Genomic DNA, 17,833 nt, shown 5'->3' on the forward strand with positions numbered 1-17,833 from the left:
TTTCTGTCTTCAGACAGCTATTTATTATTTTTATGACATTTGAAGGTCATATTTTCAAATTTAATTTATTTAGATTTACTAATTTAAAAGTGTTTTGTCTCATTTTACAAAGGCATTTCTTATTCCTAATGTGGTGGCTTGAATATGCTTGGCCCAGTATGTGGCACTATTAGGAGCTGTGGCCTTGTTGGAGGAAATGTGTTACTGTAGAGATGGGTCCAGTGCCATGCCTACCTGGATGCTGCCATGCTGCTTGCCATAATGAAAATGGGCTAAATCTCAGAACCAGTAAGCCAGTTTCTTGTTTACATTGGGAGCAGACACACTAGTGGTATACAGACATACACACAGGCAGAACACTAATGCATGTAAAGTAAAAATATAATTATTAAATAAAAGTAAAAATAAAGATGAATAACTAGTTTCTTCTGGATTAAATTACACGGCATAAAATATGCAGTAAGGACAAAACCTTATTATTGTCATGTGGTTATCCAGTTGTTCAGTGTCCTATAGAAAAAAAATATCATTTTTTTCTCATTGTCTTATAGCCCTGCTTTTGTCTTAACTCTAGATTTCACTTATAAAAGCAATGGTTGGAATAAAGGTAATCATAGTTCAATTGCTAACCCTTGGATTTTAGAAAATGTATCTCTTTGTCAATGTTGATATATAGTATATATTATTGTATATAGGCTCTAGCCCAATTAATAGAGTCTTATAAAGATTAATGCAACATGAATAGTTAGCATAGGTAAAATATTCTTCACTGTTGAGTCTTATTCTAAAGATTTATGTTGTCACACTCAATAGCAAGAAGCCTAGAACATTTCCAGTATTCATGGTTCCTAACTATTCCCCACATCTGCTCCCACCCACATACTCTTTTTTTTTTTTTTTTTTTGCAGGGTTTGTCAATCAATTACTATTATGCCCATTTTATAAATTTCTGTTTTCTTAAATGGACTCAGTGAGTGACACAAACATTCACTGAAAGACAAAAGGGCAGAATGACTCAGGAGTTATTAGAAGACTGCACTGCTTAGGAATGATGATGGCTGTTTACTTTCCCTGGTTTGTGGCTCTTTTAGCTTAGTGTTGATGATATGCAGTGAACAGATTAGTCCAATTTTTCTCTACAATCTGGGTAGCCATCTGGACGGTCCCGACGCACAAGCTCACTGTCATACTGTAAGATTATTTCTTAATTCTATCCTAGAGGTTTCATCAGTGAATTAAATTTTTAAAAAATCAAACACTGTTTTCATAGTTCTAAACAGTGGTAGTAATGAGTCTTTGTTGTAAGCTTTAATTCTGAGTTAGAGCTTGACAGTCTAGATGGTTTAAGTCTGATGCTAGATTTCACTTAGAACTTCCTGCGTTAGACCCCTCAATTAGAGAAAAGTTCCAAAGACTTGGCATGTAATTAAAATTTATTTCAAATACAACCATCTCCTACCAGAATCTCATTATAAATCTTATTCTTATGATGAACAATGCGTTCATATATTAACTAAAAAAATCTTATTAAAATAAACTATGAAAAAGTCTTATGATGTTCAGAAGAAATTTTATACACAATGGAAATTTATTAAATGTTGCTCAAAATTTTAAAACTCTGCTTCCTATTCTAGATTATTTTTCATTTTAGAAATAGTACTTATTAAGTAAATAATAAACATTTTAATTTTCCATTTCAGAGATAAAACTATATATTAATATATACATATTTGAATGCACCTAGTTTAACTCTAAACATGCCAGGAATGTAATACTCAACTTCCTATTTAAATAATCTTTAATTATGAGTTTTAGGAAACTCTGACCTCAATACTGAACAGATGCTCGGTACTGATTAGAACTCGGCCAGGTTTATTACCTCGAGATCACAGTGCCAGCTCTACCTCTTTTCCATATGGTATAGTCAGAAAAACAATTTCTCTCTAAAGCAGTAGATGGGATACTCACACTGGAAAGCAGGATGGTTAAGGTGTATTCCAGAACCTGCCACAACTGGGCAGAGAAAAATATAATTTAAGAACATATAATGAATAGTCATATTTAGTAATAAAACAGATATAATTTCAAAGTATGATGTGCTGTTATTAATGAGATAGTTTCCCCTAAGGAATTCACACAACAAACCATATGATGATTTTTAATATATACTTAGAAATATTTTTAAAAAGAATAGTCATCTCACAGGCACAATGGTAACATTTACAAGAAAACACTGAAGTGAACTTGAATTATTATGGTATCTCCTTTTCTGGTTCTATGTTTATAATACATGATAGGCAAGGATGTGCATAAAAAGGAAGGGACTCTCAACTAAGAGTGATCAATTACACTCACCCAAGTTAGATTTGTTTTTAGTTTTGTAATGCAAAATAAAGATGTTACATCAAGGTATAGACTAACAACAACCAAAAATTTATGAACCATGAGTCTGGCCCCAGTACATTTATTCATTTGAAGGCTATCATTTCAGTGGAATATTTGATATAAAATGTCAGACTTCTAGATTATAGCATCAAAGCCTCAGATGTAGTGTTTGCCTAAGTTCACTATCCACATTCTTAATTATAAGACAACCACATTAGGAAAGACACAGATGTTAAGATGCAAATTATTCTCAATCATTACATGGGTATTGTTGTTCAAATACTCTGAGGTGTCAAAGAGCAAATTTCTCATATTTACATTAAGGTGAGTTCCATTTGAGAAGAATGTATCAGCCCTGGGAAAGAAAAATTCCTGCATGTACAGAAAAGCACCTTTCATGGTCCTGGAATCCTAAGTTACCTATTCCCTTTACACGTAAGTTCTACCAACAGGAACAAAGATCTTGTAATACAGAGGAAAGAATGGTCATTAAAAGTTATGTCTTGTTAATATTATAAAGCAGATTATCACGTTTGGCTATGAATAATTGTGGTTTTAGTCTTTATAAACTGACTCTGAGAAATGTTTGGGGTTATAATTTTTAGCTCCTAAAGTCTGAGCTACATCCCTGATTGATCAATCTTAGGGGTTATGTTCAATAAACTGTCCCTGTCTGACTGAGATGGATGTTTGTGTGGTTTGTGGGTCAACTCCTGGACCCTAACATTTAGCACTTTATACAAAATCCTACATTTTATGTCACTGTACACAAGTTTAATAAATCTTCAATATTGTTTCAACACAGCTTATTGATATGAAATCCAGGCATTTTGAATTAAACAATAACAACAACAACTACAACAAAACTTCTCAGTATTTCTACAGAGTTGTATAATGCTCACATCTGCCTCTTGGTAATTTTTCATCACACATAAAAAAATGTCATTGTCTTTAGTGATCATGCCACATTTTCCCTTTTCTGTTTCTAGTCTCTCTCATCCATCCCTGCCGGTAAGTAAACACTTAAGTACTTTGTGTGTATGTGAGCACACATGTGTGCATGTATATGTGTGCTTGTGCAATTTAAAAAGGTGTGATGACAATGCTTAATGTTGACAATGAATTGCCAAAATTATACTAGCCCTCCTGAAAGACAAATAATAATCAGACCCATCAAGTGAACAAATAGTTATTGAAAAGGAAATAAAAATGGCTAATAAATACTTTGAAAGTGTTCAACATCCTTTACCAACACTATAAAGTACAGTAAAACTGCTTTGCAATTCCATTTTACACTCATAAGAAAGGCTATTATTAAAAATATGGTAAATATATATCATATATTTAATAAAGAACACGTGTCGGTTAGCACTTAACATAGGGTAGACACTATGAAAATCAGTGTGGCAGCTTCTTAAAACTATAAACGTAGAACTATATGGCCCAGCGATGCTCCAAGGTATACAACCAACCAAAGGATTCTGTATATCCCACCACAGATATACTTGCACATTCCTGTTTATTTTTACTCTGGTCACAATAAGAATAAAATAGGCACAGCTTAGCTGTCCATCAGATGAGTGAAATAGCGAAAAGGAGGTATATTCACACAATGGAATTATACTTGTCTGTAAAGAAAAGTAAAATTTGTAGTAAATATGCAAAACTGGAAAATATATTAAGTGAGATAACCCAGGTTCAGAAAGCTAAACACTTCAGCACATCAGTCATATGCAGATCCTAGCTTATAGCTGATAAATATGTGCATTCAGTTAGGATTAATTGTAGGTGGAGGCTTAAAAATTAGAAAAGAGCCCTTGAAAGGAGATTAAAAACAAAGCAAAACAAAACAAGAACAAAAGAACAACACCACCCCCCCAAAAAAACCCACAAACAAAACAAAACAAACAAACAAACAAACAAAAAACCCAAACCAACTTTAAGGGGTGGAGAAGAAGGTGGTACAAAGCATGTTACAAGAAAGTGGAAAATAGTCTCTTGGGCCTGCAGATACAAAAGGGACTGGGGAGATATGTGGGAGAAGCACAATCCAGAAATGAAAGGAGAATAAACCAAACTATGTGAGTATGTGTTGCAGGATATTTGATTACATTGTGAACTCCAAGATTGTGAAATAAAAAAAACAGAAACAAAAACAAAAACAAACAAACAAACAAACAAAAAAACCCACAAACGTTTCTTGTGGTTTAGCTCAGGCCTGGCACACATCTTTAACCCGAGAGAGTGCTTTCTATTGATTGTAAACAAGTAGGTATGCTGTGGTTCAACCCAAGCACACACCTTTAACCCAAGAGATTTCTGTAAACAGAGGTAAATAAAGCCAATAATGGTCAAGAAGCAGAGCAAGCAACCAGCTGATGCAGAGTAAGCATAAGAAAACCCAGAAAAACAGAAAGGAGGGTCTTTGTGTTGAATAGGAGACTAAAACAGATGCAGAGACCCAAAGCCAAGCATTAGATGGAGCTTGGATTATTGTGAAAGAGTTTGGGAAAGGATTGAAGGACCCAAAGAGGACAGGGCTTCCACAGGAAGACCAACAGAGTCAATTAACCTGTACCCTTAGGGGCTCTCAGAGACTGACAGTGTTTTATTTCACATTTTCTTTTTCCATTCTAGTCTTTCTCATTCATCCCTGGCCCTAAGTAAGCACTTATGTACTTTGTATGTATGTGTGCACACACAACCAAAGAGCAGCAAGTATGGGCTCGACCAACCCCACCACCTCCCGCCCCCGTGAGCACATATGTAGCAGAAGTGCAGTTTGGACTTCATGTGGGTCCCCCAACAACTGGAACAGGCTCTCCCTGAATCTGTTACTTGCTTGTGGAACCCATTCTCCTAACTGAGCTGCCTTGTTTAGTCTGTGAGAATGGATGCACCTAGTCCTGCACTGACTTGATATTCCCTGGGTGGGTGTGGGTGGGAAGATGGAGGTGTGAGGGTGGAGGTGATACCCAGAGGGAATTTTCCTTCTCAGAGGAGAAGGGAAGGCAGGAGTGGGGATGGAGGAAGAGGAGGGACTTGGAGGGGGAACTGGGAGAAGAGGGGGCACTGATATTGGAATATAAAGTGAATAAATAACTTAATGAAAATATATTAATTAACAATGTTTAATTTTAATTTAAATAGTATTTAGATTATATGACATGTCCCAAATGCCACACAGACTCAATTTAAATTCTAAGCCTGTTTTCTTTTTTCCTGACCTTCATATTATTCTCATGTAATAAAATATAAAGTTTTAAAGATTAAAATATAAATTTTTAATCTATCTACTATCTATCATATCTATCTATCTATCTATCTATCTATCTATCTATCTACCTACCTACCTACTTACCTTGTTTCCTACCTATCAAGAAAGGTATTTAAGACAGTATGGAGAAGAAGGGGCTTTTTTTCTTCTGAGATTTCAGTATAGTAAGAAGGTCATCTGGTGCTTTATCTGCCTCTCTGAGCCAGGATGCTCCCACTACAGCATCTGGCTCCTGAGTTTTTATTTGGTAAATCCAACTTATGGGGGTTGTTGTTTGTTTGTTTTTAAAACAACAAATAGGAAAATACAGCAAGAAAGCATGTTATTTTGTAGGTTAATTTGCAAAAGAAAGACTAGAAATAAACTAGGAGTCTATAGGGCATTGCTAGGATGATTCAGTTTCTGCAGAGAAATCAAATGCAGCAATAAAAATGAGTCTGTTTACAAACTTGTCTTGAACAAATTGCAAGATAAAATTTTAGATTTAAAAAAAGCAACAAAAAGTCAAGGCAGAACTCACATGAGTGGCAGACGTCTGTGGTGCTAAGATAAGTGGGAGTTGGAATCATCTGAGAAGTTATTAGACAAAACACAATATGGCATTGTTCCTCACAATTGTTCTCCCTTTATATAACATGTTTCTATAATATATGGTATTATAATATACACAAAGCCATGGGGCTATTATTTTATAATTCTTGAGATTGTACTTTCAAAAATGTACACCTTGCTAAATGTTTTATTTTAAAATGTTTAGTGTTAGGTAGTGTGAGTTGTTGTCTACTACACATTAAAATTAAATCGTATAATTAAAATACTAAAAGAGTTACTGAGCATCTTGGAAATTGTTTCAAGACTATGCTTGGCAAACATGGGACTATAGCAACCCATTCACTATTTAGATAGAACTTCACTTGGGTTTGACATTTTTATTAGCCAAGTGCAAGAAAGGACAGAAGGTAGTTGAGATTTTAAAATTTCACAATTCAAACAATAAAAGAAATGCCCAGAGGAGGTCAGGTAGAGGTACCATGAGCATCTAAAGTTCAGTGAGGGAGATCTAGTCAGTGAGTGCTTCAAGGAAGAGGGGGACATGTGAGTTCTAAAGACTGAGGTTAGTAACCCAAGTCCAGAGAGGTCAGGCCATCATCTTTATTTAATAGCTACAATGTGTTTCATGGGAAACTAATGGAAAGCAGTGCTCTTTCTGTTACTGATTGGCTGACTTGAGTCTTTTGTAATGTGCTCTTGGGTAGAAGCTCAAACAACATCCTAATTCTGCAAAGAGCTTTGAGGATCAGCAAAATACCGTCTAGTTTTCAGACACTATAACCATTCAAAACTGTCTACAGAAGTTCTTTTTTAGCAAATTCCTGAGTAGAAAAACAAAAACAGAAACAAAATGTAATGAGAAAGAAACAATCAAATACAAAAAAATATGTCAGGGTACTAAAAATCCTATAGGCAACCTTTATTAACTTTAAAAGCAAAATCATATACATGCCCAAATCTAAAGTCTTCAGCAAATACTGGGTGTTGTGTATTAGAGAAGCAAAGAGGTATCTTATGATTAATTCTGTGTGGAATATCTAATTCCATCTCAGGAGATTTGTGTGAGTAGTTAGACATAATCAAATGGCAATCAAAGAATTAAAATGGGTATGTATATAAAACCTTTTACACATTTCAATAAAAAATATTTATTAAGTTCTAATTTTTATTGTGAACTGTGCCATTTTCTTTAACTTAGCTGGTCTCGTGATGTCAGGCCAGAGCATTGAAAAGGTATGTTTTGGAGGTAGAGAGACATGGGTTTGAGATCATATTTTAATTATAACATTTCTCCATTCCCCTTTCTCCATCCACACCTTCACTGTACTCCACACCTTTCTTCTAATTGATTGCCTCTCTTTGTCCTCAATTGTCAATGTGTGCATGTACTTGTACGCATATGGATACTCCCACTTCTGTTCTTCTGTACTAAAGCATGACTTCTGTACAAATCTTTATGGAAACTTTGGGTCTAATTTCTCATATAGTTTTGGATTGTTCTTTGTTTTTGGCCTGACTGGCAGTATGCTGTTCTCCTTATAATATCTTTACATATTTCTTGAAAGGTATACCTTAACCCTTTGGTAAAGCTTCCTTTGATCAATTCAAATTATCATGATAATTTCTAATATATAACTTCTATGGTAGAAGTTGTTTCTTGAAACAAAGTTGTTTGCCATTCAATAACTGCAAGCAAGTAGTCTCCAAAAGACTCTCGTAAATTAGCGTGGTGTCTGGAGGACAGTGACAACTGCATTAAGTCATGGTGGCTAGGAGTACATCAGTCAGAATGAGACTTTGAAATACAGTTCCGGAAGTGCTTGGTTGATGAGAATTTTTATTTCTACTAAAAGCCCCCTGTCCCCCCCCACACACACACACATTTCTCACATGTTTTGGAGCAGTACCACTGTAAGAGCTTGTCAGAGGAACATTGGAAATCAAGTATCAATACTTTGTCTACTCATTGAACTTATCTGAGTTTCTTTTGATTATAGCAATTCTCATTTGTCAATGAAACCATTCTATTTCAGTGTTGGATATGATGATCTCATCTGCAGAATTGTACGATGCTGTCAGAATGCTAAGTCTATGAAGACAACACAATGAACATCATGTTATTAGGCAAAGGCTCACATACCTAAACAAATAACAGGTTTGTCTAAAACCACTTAAACATTTTCAGTCTTTTGATATGTATCTATAACTTTAGAAAATATCACCCAGTGCTGTAATATCACAGAGAAAATAAGCACAACCACAAATACCAGCCTATAATTCTCTTTCTGGGAATCCTAACCATATCCAAAAGTAGGTATTTAACTCCCCCTGTGATGATTTAATACATATATCTTGAAGAACATTTACTTTATCAAAATATAGGAAAGTACTTCAAGAGATATGTGGAGACAGTAGTTTTTTGAGTAGGACTGCAATGGCTCAGAAAAGAATAGCAGGAATTGACAAATAGGATTGAGTCAAAGCCAAAGGCTTTGAGCTTAGAAGAAATAATCACCAAAAAGAAGATTAAAAGAACTGTAGGAACAATGATATCAACCAACCAGACCCCCCACCCCCACCCCCAGAGCTCCCAGGGACTAAATCACCAACCAAAAAGAACACATGGAGGGACCCATGGCTCCAGCTGCATATGTAACAGAGGATGGCCTTATCTGGCATGAATGGGAGGGAAAGCCCTTGATCCTGTGAAGGCTTGATGCCCCAGTTTAGGGAAATGTTAGGACAGTGAAACAGGAGTGGGTGGGTGGGTGGGGGAGCACCCTCACAGAAGCAGGGGGAGGGCACATGGGATAGAGGGTTTGTGAAGGGGAAACCAGAAAAGAGGATAACATTTGGAATGTAAATAAAATATACAATAAATGGAATAAAATATACAATAAAAAATAAGGTAAAAAAAAAAAAAAAGAACTGCAAGGACAAAACTGGAGAAGAGCCTGAGAGAAAAGAGGTCCATCAACAGGGCCAAATTAGAATCCAGCTCAAGGGGAGGCTCCAGAGCCTGACACTATTACTGATGCTATGATGTACTTTCAGACAGAAACCTAGTATGGCTGTCCTCTGAGAGGCCTAACAAGCAGCTGACTGAGACAGATGTAGATATTTACACCCAACCAATGGACTGAAGTCAGGACTGCTCTGGTTGAATTAGGGAAAGGGTGGAAGAAACAGAGGAAGAGGGTGACCCCATAGGAAGGCCAGCAGTCTCAAGTGACCTGGACCCTGGAGATCTCTCAGACACTTAGCCATCAACCAGGCAGCATACACTAGCTGGTCCAAGGCCCCTGACACATATACAGCAGAGGACTTCCTGGTCTTGTCTCAGTGAGAAAAGATGCAACTAACCCTTGAGAGACTTGAGGCCCCAAGGAGTGAGGAGGCCAGGTTGGAGGCTGCAGGGTGTGTGGGGTACATACTCTTGGAGACAGAGAGGAGGAGAAATGGGTTGAGAAACTGAGGTAAGGCACAATGGGAGAGTAGTAATGACTGGACTGAAAAAATGTAATAATTAAAAAACAGAAATGCAAATAAATAAAATAACCAATTATTTAAAATAACAAGATAAATAAATATCAAAAAAAGAGACAAGCTACATAATTGGAGATGACTCTATCGCTATTTTTCTGAGAGGCATTTCATATGCAGGGTATACAAAGACCTTACACTGTTAAGGACTAAATGGACAGAATCCATCAATGAACAGATAAATAAACTGAACAAAACTTCTATAGGTGTACAATAAATACATGAACATTTCAATATCCTTAGCCACCTGGAAAATGCAAACTGGATGGATATTACCAAGAAAGAACAAATTGTTAGGATGCATAGTTAAAAGTAGGCTGTATACACCATTGGCAGGGTTATAAATCAGTCCAGCCACTGTGGCATCAGTTTGAAGGTTCTCCACATACTAACATCAAAGTTACCATGTGATCCAGCTATGCCAATGCTTGAATCAAATGTAACATTTAACAAAGATATTTGCACACTTGTGCTTTACAGACATTTTCACAATTTCTGAGCCTGATCACCTTTCAATGGATAGCAGAATTATGATGTACACAATGGGGTGCTATATGGCCATTATTAAGATAAAACCCATGTCATTTGCAGAAAAATGGGTGGAGCCTGGGATCACTACACTAAACAAAATAAGCCAGGTTCTTGTACAAATCTGAAGGTTTAATATAGAATGTTGCATATTTTTTTCTAATAAGTAGAATCTAAATATTTTAAAGGCTCAAACATGAAATTAGAATGGAAACTGTATGGAAATAGAAAGGGGCTTAGGGAGTGACAGGTAACAAGAGAAGGCAAAAATAGTAAATATTGTCAGTGTACATTACTCACATATATTAAAATGCTGCAGTGGAGCCTACTATTTTGTATAATTGAGAAGAAAGGAAAAACTACAAAATTTTACATTTTTACACACACACACACACACACACACACACACACACACACACACACACACTGGCCTGGAGTGAACCTGGAACTGTAGTTATTTTAGGAAAGAGCTGGGTGGGGGAGCTACAGAATTAGAGACAAAGTAGATACAAATGAAACTTAATTACATCACGTTTCACTTTTTCTTATATAGAAGTAGGAAAACATTTCAGGCCAGGTGATTTCTAAGTAGATTATTTTCTGCCACACATGTATAAAATATCTGTATCCAGTTTATTTGTAAGTGGATAAATTCAAACTTAAAGACCAAATTGCAAGCATTCTACAGAATTTAAATAATTCCCAAGTGCAATGTATTGCATTCCACATGGGTTAAGATAAAAACTATTGAGTTTATATGAAATACACTATGCAGAGGCTAATCTATTTGGTTATTCAAGCTAGAAAAAGCCTCACTGTACATCTCTATATACTCACAATATATAGCCTTGCTGCTGCCTTTTAAGTCCTGGGTTACAAGAATGTGGCACCATGCACAATTTGAAGCTGCTATGTCTCACATTGCTTTATTATAGCACAGCACAGCATATTATAAACTTATATTGCAGAACCTGATTTGGTGTTGAAAGTCTTTCCTTTCAGCCATCTTGGTTTAAGGCAGCCCACTTTTACAAGGTACCTAATTTTTCTCTATTTTCCATTGCCATTCAATACCTGATAAGCATAATGAATATCCTCCATTCTGAACTGGCTCAAGCCCTTTCAAATGTGGCACCCACTTCCCAATTCAGAGCATATATAGCTATTTAATGCTCAACTTTTAAAGCATTTTTGTTTTAGGTTACAGATCTATAACATATAACATTTATGAACCTTGTTTTTATTTTCTTACCTAAAATCCTACCTGTAGAGATAAGGGAAGTAAGCAGAATTTATCATCCATGGAAAAGAAAATGGGAAGAACCTAAAGGTCTCATAGGACAGTGCATACATCTTGTTTCTAGGAAATGTTTGCCTGTTTCCCTTTATTTCTAGTACAAATACTCAGCACTTATTTTCTTTTTTGTCTCTCTTTTCCCAAACTCTAATTTCATTCCCTTCCTCACAGCAGTTAGACAATCTGTAGGAAAGACAGCTGCCATGTGCCACGGTTTCATTCTTGGACAATGTTAACCTCTGAAATCCTGACTTTTTAATTTTAATGATCTGAAGATGCTCCTATTTCTATTTTATTTCATTCATTTCATATGTTTTAGTTTGAATATATTATATATGTGAGGGTGGGGTACATGTGGAATATATACAAGAGTGGATGCTCTACACATGTCTGAGTACACAAGCTTTCAGGGACCAGAGGAGGATGGCAGGCATTGTGCTCTGTCATTCTCCACCTTATTTATATAATACGGGCTTCTCCGGTGTTCCTGTAGAAAAGACGGTAACCATGCTCTGCTTTGAGTGTGAGTGGTGAGCTCTTGGCTCAGATCCTAGTACTCTTACACACTGAGGTAGTTCTTCAGATCCATAGCCATGTTTTCACTGCAGTACTTACCATGCACAGTACTAATCAAGCTTTGTTTTATCTTTGTTTTGGCGAGGCTTTGTGCTCTACCACTGAGCTGGGCCCCCTCTAGGTATCTGAAAGTCTGCTCAATCACTGATTCACCACAATCACCCATGCTACTGCCATCTGCTTCACTACACAATGAGAGAAATTGCAGCTTCAAAAATCTAAACAATTTTCCAATGTCAAGCAATGTGCAAACCGTAGTGTCGGGATTTAAACCCGTATCTTAGTTTAATGGCCCATTTTCTCAAGAATATCAAGTCATACTGGGAGATTTAGATTCATTATATGCAATTTTACTTACTATGACTATTGTCAGATATATAAAGAATACATCCTGGTACGTGGTGACACATAAACAACAAATTCCTCTGCACTGATAATGTGTTCTTAATCAATCTAGATACATTAGCTAAACTGAAGAGTCCAGTTTGTCATTTATATAAGCAGTCTGTATGGAAACAGAATCAAATGTAATTTGGCTTCGATGGATTTTAGTGATGCTTTGCTACTGTTTAGCAGCACAGGGTCATCTGAATGGACATAGCTCAGAGTTGAGAGAACATTGTGGCTTTGAGGAATGCTGCATACAAGTCTGTGACTTTGGGTATGAAGCAGTATGTGCTCCCAAGCAGAACTTGCTTCACTACCCCAGAGTTTCTTCATGTGTACACTTTCTTATTCCAGCTTGTGTGTGCTGTAGCAAGACAAACCTCTTGCTTTGGTCAGGTAAATATACACTCCACGTAGTACATATATGCTCAAACTAAGTACCCTGGGTTCACTCCTTAGCAGCAAGGAAAGAAGGGAGAGATAGAAAAACAGAGAGAGGAGAAAGGTAGGGTAGAGTAGAAGAGAAGAGAAGAAGGAGATGTGAGAAAAAACATCTCATAAGTAATTGCACCACACCAGTTGTCTTGTTTCCTTCTAAGGCTACAGAATCAATGGCATGTATATATATATATATATATATATATATATATATATATATATATATGAACACACACACACACACACTCACACACACACACACACATATATATATATTGAATATATATATTGAATATATATATTGAATATATATATATATATATATATATATATATATATATATTGAACATTATATGGAATATGTACCATGTAGTAAAGATTGTATTGAGTGGTTATGAAGTCTGCTCTTTTTTTGTACAGAATTGGACAAATTTCTGTTAGGACTCTTTCTCTTCTAAAAGAAAAAAATCAAATTTAAACTAGGCAACTATACTTTCTTCTTAATTTCAAAGACTATTATGTTCATGTAGCAAAATCTCTACAGCATCAATACCCAGATGTTTCTGTGAACATTTGGTCTGGAGACCTAAGAGGTTCCTCTTAAAATTCTTTATTTGTGTATGTCTGTGTACAAGTAGGTGGACCAGGTGCCCACAGAGGCCAAGGGGGTTGTGACATCCCTTGGAAATGGAATTAACAGAAGTAGTAAATCACTTAATACTGGGAAAAGAACTGTGTTTTTCTGCAAGAAAAAGATTTATGTTTTAATGGCTGAGCTGCCTCTATGGCCTTAGTTGTAAAGAATTTTGGTTGGCTGACATAGAGTAAGACAGACAATTAAGGAATGATGCTAGAGTAAACAACAGGAAGAGGAAGCATCAATATTTATCTCATAATTCAGTCATAATTGTAACAAATTTCAAATGAGGACATAGAGTTTCTCAAAGAAATCTCACTGAGATTGCTATGGCATGTCCCATGGAAAAGGAATACTACAATTTTGTATGTTCTCTATTGTACCATCAGGTCACTTGAGATGAAGATTATCTTCTGTTGCACTTTTAAGTAGCTGAACAGTTTTATGTATACATACATACATACATACATACATACATACATTCACACACATATAAACATACATTTATATAATAAGATGTATATATAATTATTGTTTTATCCCCAATGAAATGATGAGTTAGATGTATTTAACAAATTATTCTTTGTTCTATACCACAGCGATCCCATGGATACACTTGTTCTTACATTCTTCTTAATTCCTCTAATCAATTAATATACATATCTAGTATAAAATTGAATTTAAACAATGTCTATTTTTAAAACCAAGCTTTTTCACTACACTCTTGAAGCCCACACTAGTGGGTTACAATGTTTTCCAAGAGCCGTTGTTTAGTAATGCACTCATTTAACAAGTTCACCCTCTACTGCTGTTATGATTCAGCTCTGCCTGTGCAAGGTGTTCAGATAAGTACAATGAAAACTACTCCATGGTGCCTCTCCTTTAAGAGAACAATGTAGTCAAGAAGGAAGAAAAGAGAACATGCTATAATTTGGTGAGATTTGTTCCTCTGTGAGGGCGAGAAAGAGAGTTTAGTGCTATGACAGCAAAGATGAAGTAATTGTTTGAGAAAGAAAACTTTGTTCAGAAGTGATATGTGATGTAAGTCCTAAAGAAGTGAATAGCAGGGAGAACAGAGCTCCTGTGAGCAAACGGACTGAGGACTCCATTCACGGTACCAGAGAACAAGGATAGGGCTACTGAGGCCTGTGATAAGAACAGTTCGAATCCGAAAAGACTTAGAATAATAGAAAGCATGACTCTTATTTATGCTAACATTTAAGTGCTATTCCTTAATTCATCTTAATAAAAAGTTTGTTTGTTTTTGTCTCCAATAAACAGCAAACCTTTTGAGAACAGGAACCTTATTATTTACATGTTATATGCATTAAACCTTATTCATCTCTCCCATGCATTTACACACACACACACACACACACACACAAATACACACACAACACTAATAATGTAACATGTGGTTTCCATCTCAAAGTCTATTAAATATTTAGTTTTATAGATTTTTATGTGTATACTCTTCTTTTGCTGCAATAAACAAAATCAAGGAAAGTCATCACATTCCCATTACGACTACTGATCTCTCTCACAGAAATGATCTTAATTTTCTTCCTGACCTCTTTTTTCACATTTTACGTCTGCATTACCAAGTAGTCAGAATTATGCTATTTTTAATACTGCCACCCCACTGTTTATAAGTCTCAGCAGCTTCTACCTATTGCTTTGTTCACCTAGGCACCTGTACAAGCTCAAACCACTACCATCTTCTACCTGGACGACTGCAAGGTCATTGCCTCTATTCTCAGAGGTAGAGTCACCAAATGAACACATATATCTTCAAAGTTGTTAACCTCAAAAGAATGTCTCAGTCCTACCACAGAGCTCTGAAGCACTGTGTCTGGGAGCCTCTTCTGCTCTCTTCTTTGGCCTGGCCACACTCTATGTGTTCTCATTGCATAGGCCAATGCTATGTACATCCAATGCCTCATAGATGCTCTCTGTCTTTGATGTCAGTCACTCCATTTTGCTCCTGTGTTGATTTCTCACCTCCTAGTCCTCATGCACAATGTCTAGTTTTTGAGAAGCTGCTTCAGCAGGATGGCAGTCTTTCTACAGTCTTACATTGACATTTTTGTCTTTGTTTCATTTTATTTTTCTGCTTTGTTTTGATATTTTTGTTTGTTCATTTGTTTCTTTATTAATGGAATCCCTGCACGCTCTTGCCACATGATGGACTTGAACTACCAATAGCAGAGACAAGGTAATGGCTGTCAAATATAATACCTGAATCAATAGCTTCATTATCACCTCAGCACCTGTTAAAGCTGCACATTCTTGGGCTTCAGTAGAACCTAATGCTATAAGAAGCTGGGATTTTTTTTTTAACAATTCTGAAAGGTAATTTTGATATTCAGAAATTTGCCAACCTCTGTTGTAAGGTATATATTTAGAAAAATAGGTATTTCAAAGCATACATATTTTAAAGCTTGTTGTAGCCCAAATTTCTTAAAATGTGAGAAGTCTGAACTATGAAATATAATCTCACTTTTTTGAAAAAGAAATGTCAAAATAAAAAAAATATAGTTGAATCTGAAATTACTGATATTTCTATTTTTAGGGAGGTGAAACATTTCTAGTACATATCAACTTTAGTTATGCAACTTATACTTTTCTCTGAAAAATATTCTCAGAAATGAAGCTATTTTCTACTTATAGCTGATAGTAAATTAGTTAAGATGAGTAACTAGAATTAAACTCTGCAGTTCTTAATTTTTTCAGGCTGTCAAGCAGTGAATTGATCTAAATGATTTATTAGACCTGCTGCCTTTCAGATATGCTTGTCCAATAGTAAATTTATTTATTTTGTTTAAATAGAGATCATTGTCTTTTCACACTTATTGTATGTGTACATTTTACAGAGTATTACTATAGTATAGAATTACAGAGAAGACAGAAGAATAATTATTTTTCATACAGAGTGAAACCCAAATGCCTAAATGATGTGACTTTAATTTTCTGAAACCACATAATAAAACACAGCCATAAAAGAATAACATTACTAAAAATAAAAATATGAGAAAAACAAAATTATGGACATGAGAGAAGCAAAATACATTTTGAATTTGTGCAGTGTAGCAAACATTAGACTAAGTGCTATATTGAAAATATTTTCTTTTTTTTCACTTTTTATTTATTCAATACCATAGAGTCTCTGGTTTATCTAACAAAGAGCCGAAATTAAGTATTTTCAGTACAACATGATGGGGCACAGACTATGGTTTGTGTGTGTGTGTGTGTGTGTGTGTGTTCTTAATGCAACATGAGAATTTTGAATATTTGCTTTGCAGAATTAGTTTACAAAGAATACATTTGCAGATACCTTTCCTAGTAACTAACTGTCATATTAAATGTCACATAAGAAATCTTTTAAATGCTTTCTTCCATGAAAATTTACTTTTATGTCAGTGACTATCAATTTTAAGTGATTGACTCTGAGTGCAGATATATATTTTCTGATTTCTAAATGGGATTATTTCTTATTTATAAAGAAAGAAATGAAAGCAAATATTGAGGAAATGGTAAGTACTTTAAAAGTAATGTTTAGAAGCATAGAAAACAAAGAGAGTAGGTGGAAAGCATGTCTTTGGCCAGCCTACTCGTGATATTCAAAGTCAGGTCATTCATGTAGTTTCAGATTTAATCCTGCTTTCCTATCTTACAGTATTTCTTCCCAGACTCTGTACTTTGACATTAACAAAGAAGTCACAAATGAAATTATACCTTAAGAATGATCAGAAAACATGTATCCTTAAAAAGAATAATCTTTTACATAATTGCAAATCTAGAACTATTTTAGGTTGAATTTCTGAATACTTTTTTTCCGTGAAACCCATAGTAATATATTTAAGCACAGCCTAAACGTCATAGAGAGGTGGTAACTATTTTGCATGCAAGATACAGACTGCTGATTATCAAATCCACACTCATATCACACGATTTCATTTTAACAGATTCATTTCTAGCATCAAGAAACTACTAAAACTCTCCATTCTCAATTTTGAAAAACAATACCTGTTATTCTTACTAGCCTTCACTATGCATGCTTATGTAAACAGATCAGCAATACAAAATTCCTAGATTGAGGCACTCTTAAACATACCACAGTCAGAGCTCTGGGTTCAGCTGCATTTGGAGTTCCTCATTGCTGACAACAGTCTGCAATGACAACCTTCTTTAAATCACTCTTCAGCATGACAGC

The 17,833-nt window shown here is 35.4% G+C and overlaps 1 protein-coding gene across 2 annotated transcripts in view; it reads right to left on the minus strand.

Moving 5' to 3' along the window:
- The window catches only part of Ano3 (anoctamin 3), a 266,616-nt gene that overhangs the window by 144,729 nt on the left and 104,054 nt on the right, over positions 1–17,833 (minus strand). The window contains exon 1 of one of the 2 annotated variants that reach the window (XM_076929413.1): positions 17,735–17,792. The exons of the other annotated variant lie outside the window; for it this stretch is intronic. The gene's annotated coding sequence lies outside the window, so the exon portion shown is untranslated. Of the gene's footprint in view, positions 1–17,734; positions 17,793–17,833 lie in introns of those variants that run through there. 2 annotated transcript variants of the gene reach the window in all.

The sequence above is a fragment of the Arvicanthis niloticus genome, chromosome 2 (genome assembly GCF_011762505.2).
Source record: "Arvicanthis niloticus isolate mArvNil1 chromosome 2, mArvNil1.pat.X, whole genome shotgun sequence".
NCBI lineage: Eukaryota > Metazoa > Chordata > Mammalia > Rodentia > Muridae > Arvicanthis > Arvicanthis niloticus.